General features: G+C 37.1%; 1 protein-coding gene across 2 annotated transcripts in view; it reads right to left on the reverse strand.

Annotated features, from left to right (window-relative positions):
• rras2 (RAS related 2) overlaps positions 1 to 18,162 on the reverse strand; it is a 33,371-nt gene that overhangs the window by 8,893 nt on the left and 6,316 nt on the right. The window contains exon 1 of one of the 2 annotated variants that reach the window (XM_010793171.1): positions 732 to 873. The exons of the other annotated variant lie outside the window; for it this stretch is intronic. The gene's annotated coding sequence lies outside the window, so the exon portion shown is untranslated. Of the gene's footprint in view, positions 1 to 731; positions 874 to 18,162 lie in introns of those variants that run through there. 2 annotated transcript variants of the gene reach the window in all.

The raw sequence follows: 18,162 nt of genomic DNA on the forward strand, positions 1-18,162 counted from the left end.
GAAGTATACTTGCTTCGTTTCTGAAGGAAGTGACTTGGAAGTATGCGACTACCAAGCCAGTATCCTCGAAACGGCCAGTCTCTCCTTCTCTGCAGGGCTGGTGTGTGACAGGGGGCGTGGCTGGTATTCTCCTGGCTGCAGATGAGGCACTGGCCCTCACCTCGCTTCTCTGCCAGAGAATTAATGCTGTTCGACGATCCGGAGTGCCTTTCTGCAGCCTTGAGTCTAGTTTTGTTCACTTCGCAGTTTTTTAGGAACTTTTGAGTTTTTGTCGGGGACGTTTTCCCTCTGCTTTGTTTTTGGACCTTTCTGCAGCCAGCCAGTTCCCTGTCATCAGTACCTGCCGTGGACTAGCTGCCTTTATTAAACACTTTGAAACTTTATTTGTGTCAGTCTCTGCTTTGGGGTCCTAAGTAGTATCCAAATGCCACAAATATGTTAATATGTTTTCCTTTCTTTTATTTGAGACGTTTAGTAGGAAAATACAAAATTATTTCCCCACAGCCAAAGGTGGAATATTCAAATTGTTTGCCAACAGTCCAAAATCTAAAACCATTAACGATCATATGGCAAAAACATAAAATCAGACGATAAAAAGACGATAAATTGTCATTATATTTTTTCAAACTCTAAAAAAATGTAACTAAGAAGAAATCAATATCCTTTATGAGCTCAAGCTCTAGTTTGATGTGAACATTTTTAATTCAATCATATTGTGTCTTTCTTCTCACCTGCCGTTTTCTTTTGTTGCAAGGGATGCAGATAATCTCTCCCTTTCACTCTCCTGTCGCTCTGCAGCATGCAAGTATACTGGCCTGTCACACCAACTCACCACTGTTCAATAATTCATCAGTATTACTGTGTGTCCTCCTAGAACATGCTTCACTGCACTGCACTGCCTTCAGACGACCAGATAGAAAGACAGAAAGAAAAGGAAGAAAATCTGCCTATATTTTCACCACTCTCCCAGCCGTTGCTTCGGCACGTGACCACGGCTTCCCGTCAACCTCTTATTCCTATTCTGTCAACCTCGGGCAGCCGCAGTGAGCTCTGCACTCCTCTCGCTACGTCTCCCCTCCCTCCACGTGCTTGGGTAGTGTAGCTGCCTTGCGCACTGTTCTGGCTGAGCTGATACCCTCAGAGCCGTTCCCCGTGATAGATGAGGCTGTTTTGCAGTTCCAGCAGCACTGGAGCCAGCACTAACAGGAGCCGGGCAGGGGGCTCGGAGAGGGAGTGCAACATGACTCAGGAGGCCTACCAATAACTATGTGACATAACCAGCCTGAGTCATGTCCAGTAATATGACCTATAAATCTGATATAAGCCGATGACTTCATCCGATTTAACAGGCTCCTAAAACAGAATGAATCAGTCTGTATGAGACGAGTAGAGCTGCCCAAAGGTTTTTGGGGAACAAAAGCACCCACAAGTCAATACTACGTCCACCACTAACAATTAGGGCAATGGCTTAAACCTCAGTGCTTTTTGACCACTGCCCAAGAAGCCGAAACTGTCCCGTAGGTTAGGAGTAAGTGTTTTGTGAGGTATTTTCTTTATTTTTTAACACATTCTTTGAAAAGTTCTTGTACAGTTACTTCTGTTAAGACAACATTTAGTGTCGATGTTACGTTAAAAAAAATGTAATTAAGCTCCACACATATGGTTTCAGTCTGCAACTAAGGATTCTTTCATTATCAATGTATCCTTTTTTTTCTTGTTTTTTTCTTGGGGTGTTTTTTTTTTTTTTTTAATCTTTTTAAAATAAGTTTTTTTTTGGTCCCTTAATTAAAAAAAAAAATCCCCCAAAACAATGGAAAAAAAAAAATAACCAAATTTCCTTTTCAACATTGTAAAACTAATTTTTCTTTCTTTGTTTTTTTTTTTTTTGACACAAAGTTTTGAAAACCAACAAGGAAAAATGAATGTTTTTAAAAAAAAATAACCCAAGGGGAAAAGGATGTGTGAAAAACAATAAAAAAAATAAAAAAAAAAAGTCAAATTGACTAACAAAATCATTCCTTTTGTTTTTTTGTTTTTTTTTTTTTTAAATATTTTTTTTAGTGTTAAAAAACTGAATTGCCTGGTTAAAAAAAAATGAACAGTTCATTTTTTGTGACAAACAACACAACACACAACACACACCAACACACACAACACACCACACAACAACACAAAAACACACACAACACCACACACAACAACAACAACACCACCACACACACAACAACAACAAACAACATCACACACCACACAACACCAACACACAAAACAAACAACACAACAACACACAACACACAAAACAACACAACACACACACACACCAACAACACAACACAACAACAAACAACACACAAACACACAAACACACACAACCAAAACAACAACAAACAAAACAAAACACACAACACACAAACACCACAACTACAACACACACACAACAACACCAACCACACAACACACAACACACACAACAAACACACACAAACAACGTTTTTTTTAGATTGTTTGGCGCGCCCCGGTTCGCCCTTTCGCACCCAGGAAAGGAAAACTTCCACCCTTTCGTACAGCAAAAGGTAAAAAGCAAAGGCAGCTTGGCCCTCGGCCCGAAAAAAACCTTTTCGATGACTTTTGGGTGAATGGTTCCACAAGAACAACCCATGATTTTTTTCCCCCCACCCTGCCCGCCCAACCAAAGTCCCAAACCTTGTTTTCACGTCAAGTTAAAAACCTCTCCTCCCCCCCTTCCCGAAGCATTTCCATACATCCAAGCCGTCCCCCAAAAACCCACAAAAAACACAAAAGCCAACCATGCAAAACGGTCCCAACACCAAGGATAAAGAAAACATTTAGAGGCCTGTGTTTTTTTTTTCCAAGTCGCGATTGTCCGGGGAATGAAAGTTTCTTTGAGCCCTTTTTTTTTGGTTTTGCATTCCGTTTTTCCATTTTTTTTATGTTTGGAATTTTGCTTTTTTTTGGCAAAACAAATTAGACACGACTGAAAAAAATGGACAAAACACTAATGAACGAAGAAAAAACCCTAAACACTAAAGGGGCTTTTTACTAGTAACAGATTTTTGATTAATGTTTTTTGACCTATCCTGTTCCTTTTTTGAAATTAAATATTTTTTTATATAAATTTTTAGTTTATTTATTCTTCTTTATTCAAAAAAAATTCTTTTCTTATTCAAAAAAAAAATCCAAGGTTTTTTTTTAAAATGTTTTCAATTTTAAAAAACGGACCCATTTTTTTTTAGTCCGAAACTAGCAGTTTCCCCCAAACTCCACCAAAAAAACAAAATCCAATTGAAAAATACAAATATCCAAAACCCGACAAAATTTTGAACCGCATTACGAAGCCTTTTGGAAAAATCTTTTGGAAAATTGTTTTAAAGCAAAATTTTTTTTTTGCTGTGGGGCGCGCACAATTGGCAAATTTTTAAGTGATTTAAAAAACACGGTTTTTAAAAAAAATTTAAATAATTTTTCAATTGTTTCCGATAAACCTCCCTTAATGGAATTCTCCTTTTTCTAGCCCAATGTTTTTTTAAAAAAAGTAAAGTTTCATGCCAGTGATGCAAAAAAATTTTAAAAAAAGCAACTAATTTTTTTTAAAAATAAAAACTTAAACGAAACAAACCAAACCAAAAAAGATTTAGTCAAAATCTTACCTCATTTGTTTTTTTTTTAATTTGTCCCTTTGCTTTAAACCGCCTCACCAGTAAACATAAAGTTTAAAAAAAAATAAAATCAAAAAATGCCCAATATTTTTTTTTGGGTCCAGCTTTTAGTTTAGTTTGGGTAAAAATGTCCTTAATTTTTTTAAATTCCCCAAATTTTTATGATTTTTTTTAAAAAAGCACCTACTCTTGGCCTCTTTTTTTTTTAGCTTTTTCTTTTAATTCGAAAAGCATTAAAAGCAAAAAAATTAAATAATTACTTGGTTGACTTTTGCTGGGGTTGTTTTTTTTTTGCCCCCCTAGCCTCCAAAGAAAAAGCAAGAACGGGTGATTAATGTGTTAAGCGTGTTAAAATGCAACAATTCGTGGGCTTGCACATTTGCACCCTCACTTTTTTCCTCTCCACACAAAACAAGCTTTTTTTTACTATAAACAAACTTAAAAATTTAATTAGATTCCTTTTTTTTCCATTCCTCTTTGTCTTGTTTTTTTTATCCTACTTGGTTTTTTTTTTGGTTATAGCTCGCTCTTTCTTTTTTGAACTTTGCTAAACCACTTAACAAAATGCATTCATTAACTAACACAGAGCAACAAAAAAAAATACCCAACAGATTTCAGCAAAAAACCAAAAAAAAAGAAAATACACTTGAAGAAATTTTTTACAACTATAAAAAAAAAGAAAAGACGCTTTTTTGGGGCGATTAATTTACAACCAAAATAAACATACCTGGGCAAACCTTAAACAAATGAGAATAATGGAGAAAAACCAAATGTTTGCCTTTGCCCTAAAACTGAACTAAAGTCTTTTAAATTTTAAGAAGGAATGCGAAGACTTAAGCAAAAATAGTCATTGAAACCAAACTTTGTTTTTGGAGATATATTTACCAAAACCCCTTCCACAACCACTGCCTTGAAAAAGTGCCCAAATTGAAAAATTGAATTTCAACAAGAAGCTTTTGAAAAACTTGGTAAAAAATTTCAAAATTCAGCCCCGTAGTTTTTTTTCTTTTTTCTAAATTAAAAGAAAATTGTATTATTGAATTTGAAAATTGCCATTTTAAAGTTGTTGCTATTCCTTTTGAAAATTAAATTTCTTTTTGGCAAAGCATTTTTTGCAAAGTTTTTTTTTTATTAATATTCCACTCAAACCCCCTTTTATTCGACCCCAACACCACAAGCAAAAAAAAAAAAACAAAACAAATTTTTTGTTTTATACATTAAATCTTTTCAATAGAATTTAAAACAAAAGATGTTTGTCAAATTAAAGAATAGTTGGGAAAAGTAAAAAACAACCAAAGTTTACTTTAAAATTTTTTTAGTGCCGGCAAAATTTTGTTTAAAACAATCCACTTCAAACTTTTGGGTTTTTTTTTCCCAGAAAAAAAAGATAGTTCCCAACTCATATTGTGCTTTGTTTTTTTTCCTTTTTACAATTTGTAAACAAAAACACAGCTTTTTTTTTTTTCTGGGATTGGAAGGTTTAATTGTCCGGTGTGAAAAATTGAAACTGAAAGCGTTGGTGGGTCCCTGCATTTTGGGCAAAAAATGCAAAAATTAGAACTGGAAGGTTGGCAACAACATTCTTTTTTCCAAGAGTTGTTTTTGTGCTTTTTTTTCGTTTTTTTGCCTAAGTTTAATTTGATGATTTGCAACAATTTCCCAAAGTAACCAACCTAAAGATTTTTTTATACCATTTTTAAGTCAATTTGCAGTTAAACAAGTTTTTTTTTTTTTTTTGGAATGATTTTTTTTTTAGATTGCGCCCTTTGTTCTTGAAAGGAAAATGATCAATTTTTTTTTTTTTTACCATTTAGGAAAATATGTAATTCTAACAATTTTGTTTCCAGGAGAATGAATTTTGGTTTTTTTTTTTCTCAAAAAACCGCCAAAGCTTTTCTTCCAAAACCTGGCCTTGAAACGCTTTTTTATTTCTTTTTTTTTTTGGCTGACCAAGAGCGATACAAACTGCTTACAACAAACTGAAAAAGAAAAAAACATCCAGCAACCAAGGAAAAGCTTTGAAGAAAAAAAGATAAGGGGTGGGCCCACCCAAAGAAAATTTGTGGGCCCAAGGGGTATAGAAGGGGGAAAATTGGCCCCCCCTCAAAGCAAAGACCAAGTGGGGGAAACAACGTTCAGTTAAATAGAGAACCCAAACAAAGCCAAAGGTTGCAGACTAATTTCATTTAAAGGAAACACAACGACCCAGGCCAGACGTCCTAGGATTTACACAATACACAAAAATTTTCGCCGGCCTTCCAAAAAGCTCGAAAGAACCAGATGGGGTTTGAAAATCCCATTTTCTGAATAATAAACAAATTTAAATGACAAATGAAACAAAAACTCAAATATATTTTGTTCCAAAAAAATTGGCTTTATTGAAATAACATAAGAAAAAATGTAAGAATCTGGTTTATAAAAATTTAACTTTTCAAAAGAAATTGCCAACTCTTCTTTTTTTTTTAAAGGATTTTCTTTTCCCCTTCTGACAGGGTAAAAAACCTTGATATTCCAATATTTATTTTGACTGGATTTTTAATTTTTTAACTAAATAGATTACCTTTTTTTTTTTTTTTTTTTGTTTAACCTTTTTCAGATAAAATTCTTTCAGTTCCCAAAACTGAAAAAAATCCAAAACAATTAAATGCTGTGCATCGTTTAAGGTTTTTTTTTTTTTTTATAAACAATTTTTTTTTTGACTAAAAAACCCTAACAACACAAAAAGCAGGAATAGCAATTGGCAAATTGAATCTAAAGAAAAAAAGAAAAGGAAAATTTGAACTGGGGGCCAAAATCGATATATTTTACTTCCTGTCCCCCAAACAATGCGCAAAAGGTTTTAACCTTTTTTGCTGAAAAACCTCTTTTTGGGGTTTTTGGACTCTTTTGGCAGCTGTCCCCAGTTTTAATTCAAATAGCCCCCCGTGAAAGGGTGTTTTTTTTTTTGTTGTTTTATAAAATGTTTGAACAGCGATGGAAAATTTTTTTTGAGTGAAAACCATTTTTTTTCCTTTTGTTTGCCCAAAAAAAATTTTTTTTAACATTTCTATTGTCCCCCTCCTTTCCAAATCACCTATACCACCCTCTTCCTTTTCCCATGCTTTTTTTTTTTTCAACAAGGGTTTTTTTTGCCAACAGGGAAATTTCTTGGGTTAAGGAAAGTTTTTAATTGTTTTTTTTGTTTTTTTTTTTTGAGTCCACTTAAAGAGTTGCTTTGAAAAGTGAAGAAAATTAAAGTTGAAAACCAAAAATTAAGACAGAAAAATGAAAAGGTGTTTTTTGAAAGGGGGCAGGGAGAAAACTTGTAAAAATGCAAACAAATGGATGCCCGGGAAAGAGCAAAGAGAAAAAAAGAAGGGGGGGAGGAAAAAGGGCCTTTTTACTTCCCCTTTTGTGGAAAACACCCACCGTTTTTTTTTCCCATGAAAAGCCCTCATACAAAAAACCAGAAAAAGGTTTCAACTGAATTCAAAACCTAAATTAAAGAAACAGAGAAGAAAAGAAGAAGCTCAACAAAAATTTTGTGTTTCCCTACTTGCCCTAAAGGGCCCAACCGGGGAAAAGAATTTTCCTGTTTTTTTTAAAAAGCCCCCGGGGAAAAACTTTTTTAAAAAGATAGTTAAGAAAAATCAGCTTTCTTTTGGCAAAAAGAATTTTGAAAAAAGAACAATAGGTTTTTTTTTTTTGGTTTTTTTGACAAAGTTTTGTTTTAAAAAACTTCTTTGCCTTTATAAACCTAAATGATTTATAGTTGCTTTTTGTTTTTTCAAACGGCCAAAGTAAAAAATAAAAGAAAACTCCCAAAATAATAGCGTAAGGTTTTTTACAGTTAGAAGAAGCAGTTTTTTTTTTGGGTTTTGTAGCCACTTTTTTGGAAAAAAAAATCTTTGGCCTTTTTTTTTCAAGCCCGAATTTTAAATTGAAACTTCAAAATGCAAAATTCACTCCTACAAAGATTCTTCTTTTTTTCCTCCCTAAGCCGCAAAACCAGATTTTCAATTAGCTTTTTTGTTTCCCTTAAATTCAATGGCCTTGGTTCCCTTTAAATACGGCCCCCTTGAAACCAGTTGAAAAGAACGTTCTTGCCCTCAACCAGAACCAACCCTTTTGGGGTGATCCCAAAAACAATCCATCCAGTAAAAAGAATGAACAAATTCACGGAAATTGCAGACCCTGCCCCCAACTTTTTTTAAAAAAGGTTAAATGGAATTGATTTACAAATTTTTTTTCATAATAAGTAAACCAAAATTAAAAAATGGCAAAAAAACTAACAAAAAAAGAAAAAAAGGTCCCTTAAGTTTTGTTTAAGGAAAAATGTTTTAAAAGGGCTTAAAATCTTTTTTTTTCAAATGGAACTTTTCAATACCAGTCCCCTCGCTAAAATCAGGGAAAGGGAACAAATTTCTAAAGAACGCGGGCCCGGAAAAAAAACACAAAACAACCAAAAACTCAAAAAAAAACAACACAAACAATCTATAGATTTTAAAAGGCTTTAAACAAAAATAGCCTTTTTTTTGCATAAACAAAAAAAAAACTAATTTTTTATAATGCCCCGTGCAAGGGGACCGTCCTTTTAACCAATTTTTTTTTTTTTTTAAAACCACAAAAATTGGGCTTTCTTCCACAGGGTTTCTTCAAAATAGCTTTGTTTTCAAAGAGCCAAAAAACGTGAAAGGGTTTTTTTTTTTTTTTTTTTTTTTTAACCTACTTTTTTTTTTTTTCTACTTTTCCTTATTTTTAACCAAAATTGGCGGACTTTGGTTTTGGGTGCAAAACCACCAAACTTTTTTGCACTTGCTTCATCCGCTTAGGATATAGGGGTGGCATTTTTCATTCAAGTTTTGCCAATTTTTAATTAATCAACCACACCTGAAAAAATGGCACTTTTTCCGCTTTTTAACAAAAACTTTAATAAATTTGGAAACATTAACTTTGGTGTTTTTCAAAAAAAATAAAAAGTGGGACATACAGTGAATGGTTCCTTAGCTTACAAAAAACTTTAAGCTTTTTGTTAAGATGTTTGCAACAGCACTCAAATGCCAGAGAAATAAAGCAGTAGGATAAAATGTCGCCCACCAGTCAACCCCCTGCGCTTTTCCCTTTTTAACCTCTTTCTGGGCAAAATTTTATTACTAATCAATCGCCCTTGCTAAAAATATCAAATTTTTGTGTGCCTTGGCACACTTTTTGAAAACCTTGAATCAAAAAGGCAACAGATCAAAGAAGGGTTGCCATTTTTAAAGGCCTTTTTTTTTCCAACCCGGTGAACTGGCTCAAAAGCTGCCCCTGTTTTTTTTTTTTTCTCTTTTGTAGTTGTCACANAAATGTGTGAAACAATAAAAAAATAAAAAAAAGTCAATTGACTACAAACATCTTGTTGTTTTTAAATATTTTAGTACTGATGCCTGGTATGACAGTATTGTGACACACACACACACACACACACACACACACACACACACACACACACACACACACACACACACACACACACACACACACACACACACACACACACACGTTTAGATGTTGGTGGCCCCGGTCCCCTCACCAGGAAGGAAACTCCACCTCTACAGCAGGCAGCTGGCCCGGCCGAACCTTCGGATGATGGTGATGTCACAGACAACATGTTCCCCACCCTGCCCGCCAACCAAAGTCCAAACCTGTCACTCAGTACCTCCCCCCCTCCCGAGCATTCCATACATCCCAGCCGTCCACCCACACACAGCACATGCACGCTCACACCAGGAAAACATTAGAGGCCTGTTTCCAGCGCGATGTCGGGGGATGAGTCTTGAGCCCTTTTGTTGCATTCTGTTCTTTATGTGGATGCTTTGCAAAACATAGACAGACTGAAATTACAACACTATGACAGAAAAACACACTAGGGCTACTAGTAAAGATGATATGTTTGATAACTGTCTTGATTAATATTTTATATTAATTAGTTAATTATCTTCTATTCAAAAAAATCCAAGTTAATGTCATTAAACGGACCATTTAGTCCGAACTACAGTCCACTCACCAAACAAATCCAATTGAAAATACATTATCAAACAAATGAGATAAGCTGGAATCTGGAAATGTTTAGCATTTTTGCTGTGGGGATGGCATTAGTGATTACACGGTTAACATTATTCAATGTCGATAAACCTCCTATGGATCTCCTTCAAGCCATGTTTTAAAAAGTAGTCATCAGTGATGCATTTAAAAGCACTATTTTTAAATAAAACTTAACGTAACAAACCACAAAGATAGCATCTACTCATTGTTTATTTGTCTGCTAAACCGCCTCACTAGTAAACATAAAGTATAAAATCAAAATGCCATATTTGGTCCAGCTTGTAGTGTATGTCTATTTAAATTCCCATTTAGATTTCAAGCACCTACTCTGGCTTCTTTTTTAGCTTCTTTAGTCGAGACATAAAGCAATAAATACTGTGACTGCTGGTTGCCAGCCTCAAGGAAAGCAAGAACGGGTGATATGTGTAGGCGTGTAATCAACATCGTGCTTGCACTATGCACCCACTTCCTCTCCACACAAACAGCTTTACTAACACTAAATATAGATCCTTTTCCATCTCTGTCTGTTATCCTACTTGTTTGGTTATAGCCGCCTCTTTGACTGCTAACCACTACAGCATCATTAACTACACAGAGCACAAAACCACAGATTCAGCACCAAAAAATAAAAACCTGAGATTTACACTATAAAAAAAAGAGACCTTGGGCGATTAATTAACAAAAACATACTGCACCTACAGAGATAATGGAGAAACCATGTGCCTGCCTACTACAAGTCTTAATTAGAGGGAATGCTGAGCTAAAGCAAATAGTCATTGACACTGTTTGGAGATAATTACCCTCCACACACTGCCTGATGCCCAATGATAATTCACAGAGCTTGACTGTAAAATCATCAGCCGTAGTTATTCTCTAATTAAAGAAAATGTATATTGATTGAATGCCATTTAATTGTGCTATTCTTGAAAATAATTCTGGCAGCATTTGCAGTTTTATTATATTCCCCAACCCCCTTATTCGACACACCACAGCACACAACATTTTGTTATACATAAATCTCATAGATAAAACAAAAGATGTTGTCATTAAGAATAGTGAAAGTAACACCAAGTTACTTATTTTAGTGCCGGCATTTAACAACCACTCAACTTGGGTTCCCAGAAGAGTCACTCAAATGTGCTTGTTTTCTTTACATTGTAAACTAACAACAGCTCTGGATGGAGGTATGTCGGTGTGAAAATGAACTGAGCGTGGTGTCGTGCATTTGGCAAATGCAAAATAGAACTGAAGGTGGGCAACAACATTCTCAAGAGTTGTGCTTTCGTTTGCCTAAGTTTATTGAGAATTCACAATCAGTAACACTAGATTATACATTTAGCCATTGCAGTACAGTTGTATGATTTAGATGCCCTTGTCTGAGATGATCATTTACCATCAGGAAATATGTAATACTACAATTGTCAGGAGAAGATTTGGTTCTCAACCCAAGCTTCTCAAACTGGCCCTGACGCTTATCTTTGCTGACAGAGCGATACAAACTGCTACACAAACTGAGACATCAGCACCAAGGAGCTGGAGAGATAGGGGTGGCCACCAGATGTGGCCAGGGTATAGAGGGGGAAATTGCCCCCCAGCAGACAAGTGAAACACGTTCAGTGGGCCACAGCCAAGTGCAGACATTTCAATTAAGGACACAACGACAGGCCAGACAGTCTGGATCCTGCCAGGTCGCCGCCTCAGCTCGAAGAATGTGACAGATTGGGATGATCCATTTCTGATAATACATTATGACATGACAACTCATATATTGTTCATGCTTATGAAAACATAAGAAATGTAGAATGGTATAAATATTCATGCCAATCCTTCTTTTAAAGGATTTCCTCTGAAGGTAAACTGATATTCATATTATTGACTGGATTTATTTTACTATAGATACTTTTTTTGTAACCTTTCAAGATAAATCTCAGTCCACTGAAATCAACATTATGCTGCATCTAGGTTAAACATTTTGGAAGTACCACACACAAAAGCAGGATAGCATTGGGCATTGATCTAAGAAAAGAGAAATTTGACTGGGGGCATCGATATATTACTTCCTGTCCCCAAACAAGCGCAGGTTTAACCTTTGCTGAACCTCTTGGGTTGGACTCTGGGCAGCTGTCAGTAATCAAATAGCCACCGTGAGGGTTTAATGTTGAACAGATGGAATTGAGGACCATTTCCTTTGCATTTTTACATTCTATGTCCTCCTCCATCACCACCACCTCTCTTCCCATGCTTCACAGGGTTGCACAGGAATCTGGGTAAGGAGTATTGTTTGTTGAGCACTTAAGAGTGCTTGAAGTGAGAAATAGTTGAACAAAATAAGACAGAATGAAAGGTGTGAGGGGGAGGGAGACTGTATGCAACATGGAGCGGGAGAGCAAGAGAAAAAGAGGGGGAGGAAAAGGCATTAACTTCCTGTGGAAACACCCACTTTTCCCATGAGCTCATACAAACCAGAAAGGTCACTGATTCAATACCTAATACACAGAGAGAAAGAGAGCTCACAATGTGTCTACTGCCTTAAAGGGCCACCGGGGAGAATTCTGTTAAAGCCGGGAAAACTTAAAGATAGTAGAAATCGCTGCAAAGAATTGAAAAGAACAATAGGTTTTGGTTGACAGTTTTTAAAAACTCTGCTATAAACCTAAATGATTATAGTGCTTGTTCAACGGCCAAAGTAATAAGACTCATATAGAAGGTTTACAGTTAGAGAGCAGTTTGGGTGTAGCACTGAAATCTTGGCTTCAAGCCGAATTAAATGAACTCATGCACATCACTCCTACAAGATCTCTTCCTCCTAATGCGCAACAGATCAATAGCTTGTCCCTTAAATCATGGCCTTGTCCTTAAATACGGGCTGACCAGTGAGACTCTGCCTCACCAGACAAACCTTTGGCGTGATTCCAACATCCATCCAGTAAGATGACATCACTGGAAATGCAGACCCTGCCACTTTAAAAAGGTAATGGATGATTACATTTTCAATATAAGTAACCAAAATGATGGCAAAAACTACAAAGAAAAGGTCTAAGTTGTTAGGAAAATGTAGCTATCTTTTCAATGGACTTCATACACAGTCTCGCTAATCAGGGAAGGGACAAATCAAGACGCGGGCGGAAACACAAACACACTCACACACACATCTATAGATTAGGCTAACAATAAGCTGCATAAACAAAAAAACTATTTATAATCCTGCATGGACGCTAACATTTTAAACCACAAATGGGCTTCCACAGGTCTCATGCTTTTCAAATAGCCACCGTGAGGGTTTAACCCTACTTTCTACTTTCCTTTTTACAATTGCGGACTTTGGTTGGTGCACACCACTGCACTTCATCGCTAGGATATAGGGGTGCATTTTCATTCAAGTTGCCATTAATCAAACACACCTGAATGGCACTTTCCTTTACAACTATATTGGACATACTGGTGTTTCAAAATAAAAAAGTGACATACAGTGAATGGTCTAGCTAGCACTTAAGGCTGTAGAGTTGCAACAGCACTCATGCAGAGAATAAAGCAGAGGATAAATGTCCCACCAGTCCACCCCCTGCTCTCCTTTAACCTCTCTGGCATTAATACATCAATCGCCCTGCTAAATATCAATGTGTGCTGGACACTTTTGAACCTGCTCAAAGGCACAGAATCAAAGAGGTGCCATTTAAAGGCCTTTTTCCACCCGGTGACTGGGCTCAAAGCTGCCTGTTTTCTCTGTAGTGGTCACACTACAAACTATTTCTTTATATCCGTTTCGTAAGTTAACTTTGGTTAAATATAAAGTGACCAGAGACCTGCGTAAATACTTTACAAGTCCACATACAGATTAAGGAGAACAACCCAAAGACAGAGAACTGTGTGAACATCCCTTATTGTTCTAGCTGATCACGTGACATCACTAATGTTCCCCTTCCCTGCATTAAGCCTTTCCTAAGCCGGTTTGTCTATGGCCCTTCCTTGTTTTGCTAGGAGGGATGAAAAATAAAGACATATTTTGATAATCTCTAAAAAGACATGGTGATTCCCCCCTGAATGCGTATTACTCGGGTGAATCCTCATCAATGCCTGCTTTTGTAGAAGTGAGAAAAACCTCGGCCCACGTGACGCTGTATCAAAATCGCCATAAATTAAGTTGAATAGATGTTGAGGATGAAAGAAAAGAAAATCAATACCTTTGGCACAGGAAGTTCATTATCGTACAGACATTTAAAAACATAAAATATATTTTGTTAAATCATAACACATATCATAAGACCTTGTTGGAACCCATTGACTCAGACAGTAGAGTGTTTATGTGTTTTTGCTTTGTTCTTCTTCCTCTGCTTTTTCTTGGTCCTGCATGTGCTCATATCAACAAAGATCCACTGTGACGGCCCAGTGAGAGGACACCAGCTACTGCAGTGGCTGTGTGGACAGAGAAACTACTGTGTGACTTTCAAAAGCCCATACAAAGTCACTCAAAGGAGTGTGGCTCACAGTCTGTAGTCTATGGTTTTCAGAAAAAACGTATGACTGACCGAATAATGGGATGCTTATCATCTCTAAAAATGAAAAACACTAACAGGATCCAAAGGCTGTTTCACCGATTAAGATTATAGAAAATAAATCATCTATATCCAAACATATCTAACATACTACACACCTCTTAAAAGATTAAACTGTACAGCACCTGCAGAAATGTGTTCCTCATCTCCCCTCTCTGCTCTGGTACAACTGCTGAGTGTGTATTTCTGCACCAGTGTACTCGACTGCGGACTATAATTCTTAGCAAGGGGTGATATGTCAAAGTAAATGGGGCCACTCACTGGCATCATGTCAGATACACAGCAGCATTACCGTTGTGTGCTTTTAGGCCAGCACTCCAATGACACAGGCTGCAGAAACGTTATTACTGAAGCGGGCAACTCCTCTTAAATAACACCTAATGGACACATCTTATCTCTGATGGCTCCTCCCTGCCTGTCCAGTCACCATCATCAAAAGTAATTTAATTTGGGTAAAGACACTGATCATTATCAACAACTGTGCATGTCACAATAACAAATAAAAGAAAAACAAGAAAAGAATAGGATGGCAGTCAGAGAGAACAGGCCTCCACCAAGACCAATGCTGCAGTTATGTGTTCCATGGATGAGTTGGAAACAACAAGGACGATACAAAGAAGATGTATTTGAGGCCTATTTGTTTGAGTATTTCCAGTATTTGCATGTCAATGAGAAGCAAAGGAAGCAGATCAAGACATATTTTGATAATCTCTACCAAAGGTGTGCCAACATTTCTGAATTGATGTTTCGACTTGCTGGGGAAGAGAACGAATTTGTTCCGATAATTGTAACTCCACATAATGCAACTAAAATACTTCTTGCAACATCTTGCAATGTAAACATAAGTGAAACCCGGTTTGTGCCCCTGTCTGTGATTTGGATTTGCTCCAAAATGCAATAGGCTCATCCCTAGCCAATGCTTCACCTTTCCAACAAGTTTGATGAAGATAGCCAGTAGTTTTTCCACAACTCTGCAAATTGACCAGAAAACACAACCTCCTCTGCAGAGGTAATGCTTGAAGAAACGTATCATATGCTATGGACTTGAAAGTCACCAGGCCTGTGGCTTGTGGTGGCCCTCACACATGACTAGCAGAATGTAACTTTTGAAATGGCTAGCTTGTAAACAAGGCGATTGTCTTTTGTGTGCGAAGGGCCTGAGCGCTACATGCTCTAACTAGCATTTTGGGAGGCCCGGCTGTGAGTGGCCAATGTTTTGGTTCGACAAACCAAACACACTTTTTTAGGCAGCTGCTGACTTGATTTGCATTGGCGTGTGCCAATTTAAAAGACTGCATCAGGCCTGCCGACGGCAACTGGTGCTGAAAACACAGACGCATTTGCTGCGTGTGTTAGATTAGTATAACAGTCACACAACAGCTGTGTCACTGACTCAATGTATCCCTCCACACATGTACCTGGTGCAGACTGAACAGCCTTCCTGGTATGATCTGTTTTCTTATCAGTGGAGGAGAGTCACACTGGGCCATTGTGGTCAGCATATTAGGACAGCGAGTCGTGCTGTACTGTCACCTGTTGAGGGGTTGTCTCATTCCAAGCCTCACCTCCCACTGATGGACAGCAGGTGCCGCGCAGGCCTCTGGACGGTGTCTGCATGAGACGTGCCAAATGTCTACCAGCTGCCTGGCAAGTAGCTTAGGAGCCGGCATCAGCGACAAGCACAGACATATAAAAAGAACCATTCATAGTGTTCTATCATCTAAGCTACAAGGAAAATGTCTCCTCTACATGGGGCACACTACAGAAGGCAGAATTACTTTAATAACATTGTAGATATTGTTCAAAAAGGGATTAAATGTAGGCGTGTCACATGAAAAGGTGTACGTACATTTGTAATGCTGAATACAATGTGGTGGGAGCGGGCTGCTAAAATAATCAGCATCAGTTTCCCATAGACAGAGTTGCTGTTATATGACTCTGAGATGCGAGACCTGATACTGTGCACAGTTATTCTGAAACAGACAGATGTGTGAATACAGAACAATAGACAAAAAACAACACAGAGGAACCCGCTGCCCTCTCTGTCTGTCTGATTATCTGAGGGGCAGTGACCGGAAAACAACGGAGGATATTGCAGGTGAATACAAGGTTTTTATGACCAATCGGAGGGAAATGTTACAATTTCAAAGTACGCATACAAATGTTTTGTTTTCCTTCATTCTGATATTCATTAGAAATATGTAAATTATGGTAAAATGCATAACATTGAGAATTTAGAAACACATTTGATTGTTATGTCATGTTAAGCATATGCTGATTTTATTCATGTATATTACACGTGAAAATATGTTGAAACTAACATAAAGATATGTCTTGTAGATATAGCCAATTTCATAGGCTGCACAAGTGAATGTTGTGCAAAACCAAAATACAGTATATAATACTCTCTGCTCTTTTGAAAGTTACTTACAGACTTGTGCGTACATGCTTCAGGATTCATTAGAATTTGCTTCCAGCTTTTGCAGAGAGACAGAGAGACACTTAGAGGGAGAGAGTGGCTGAAATTATCATCTGATCTCAGATCTGTTTTGTGGTTTTCTGGATCACACCTCCGCCTCCAGCCAACAATTTTGCTTTCCACAGAAGAAAACACAGAGAAGATGCTTCGGGAAAAGTGGGAAATGGTTTAGAGAGCAATGATCACTGGCACCATACAGCTTTTTCTACATAATCACGTGAAAACATGTTATAATAACTAAGTTTTGATTTCTCGAGGAAGGCTTCATTATGTTCTGCCCTGCCAGCTAACAAACACTTTACAGTCACACATCAGGGATTAAGTTCTTCTTTGACTGAACAGGGAGATTATTGTGTTAACAGAATGACATTACAAGAGATAAGAAATATTTCGGAAAAGCAAAACAGAGAACTAATTTACAACAAACACTAACTGTATTACAACCAATACACGGAAGACCTATGCAGAATGAGGAAGCACACTTACAAAAGAAGGGGAGCAATATCTATTGTTTTCAGTGGAAAGTACTCATATATGTATGTGTGCCTGTGGACTGGATCCAAGCCAACTTTAGTGAAGAGGCCAAAACAGGTAAAGGCCATTGAAAGTTACACAAGAAACAGACATAAAGGAGAATCAAATGGTAGTGAAACATGTATTTAAAGCCATTTATGTAACAGTAAATCTAATCTTAATAATTGACAACATTCCTCTCAACTATAAGACTTACAACAACACACTGGTAGATCGTAAAAATTACATCATCAGAATGGAATCACCAACAAATATATACAATAGTCTAATAGTACCCGATGCTGTATTATTGCTAGAGAGTCGTCTCCCTCCCTGGATAGTCATTCGTTTCTCTCAGAGCTAAAAGGGATGACCTGCTAGTCTCCTAAGCTTTCCCAGATGGTTGGGAGTGTCTTTATGGATCCTAAATGTACTTTTACATGAACATTCCTATGGGGAGCTGCTTGGCATTTTTCCAGATTCAAGTCAATTACCTCATCACTGCGATTGTACACTACTTATCCATGTATTCAAATAGGCCTAAAAACATAAAGCCTCACAAGCGGCCCTTGGTACCGCAATGTTCATCACTTGCCACAATACACAAGTGATTTGGACACTAAATTATAAATAAATTACTCTCAGCTTCATGGAATGTATGGGAGGAAAACTGTAAAATGTGTCCTGAGGGTTGCACTACTCGTGGAAAAGCCATGGTCATTACAATCAAAAGGGGTTTATCTTTTTGGAAGCATTATGTGCATTTCACACATGCCTACCAATTACTTTATTCAATGTATTGTGTGGAAGGCTGGCCTCTTTGCCTGAGGGGGGCACAGAGGAAAAAGCTTACAGTGTGTCAATTTAAATGATTCAT

This window comes from Notothenia coriiceps, unplaced genomic scaffold (genome assembly GCF_000735185.1).
Source record: "Notothenia coriiceps isolate Sejong01 unplaced genomic scaffold, NC01 NC01_scaffold00037244, whole genome shotgun sequence".
Lineage (NCBI taxonomy): Eukaryota > Metazoa > Chordata > Actinopteri > Perciformes > Nototheniidae > Notothenia > Notothenia coriiceps.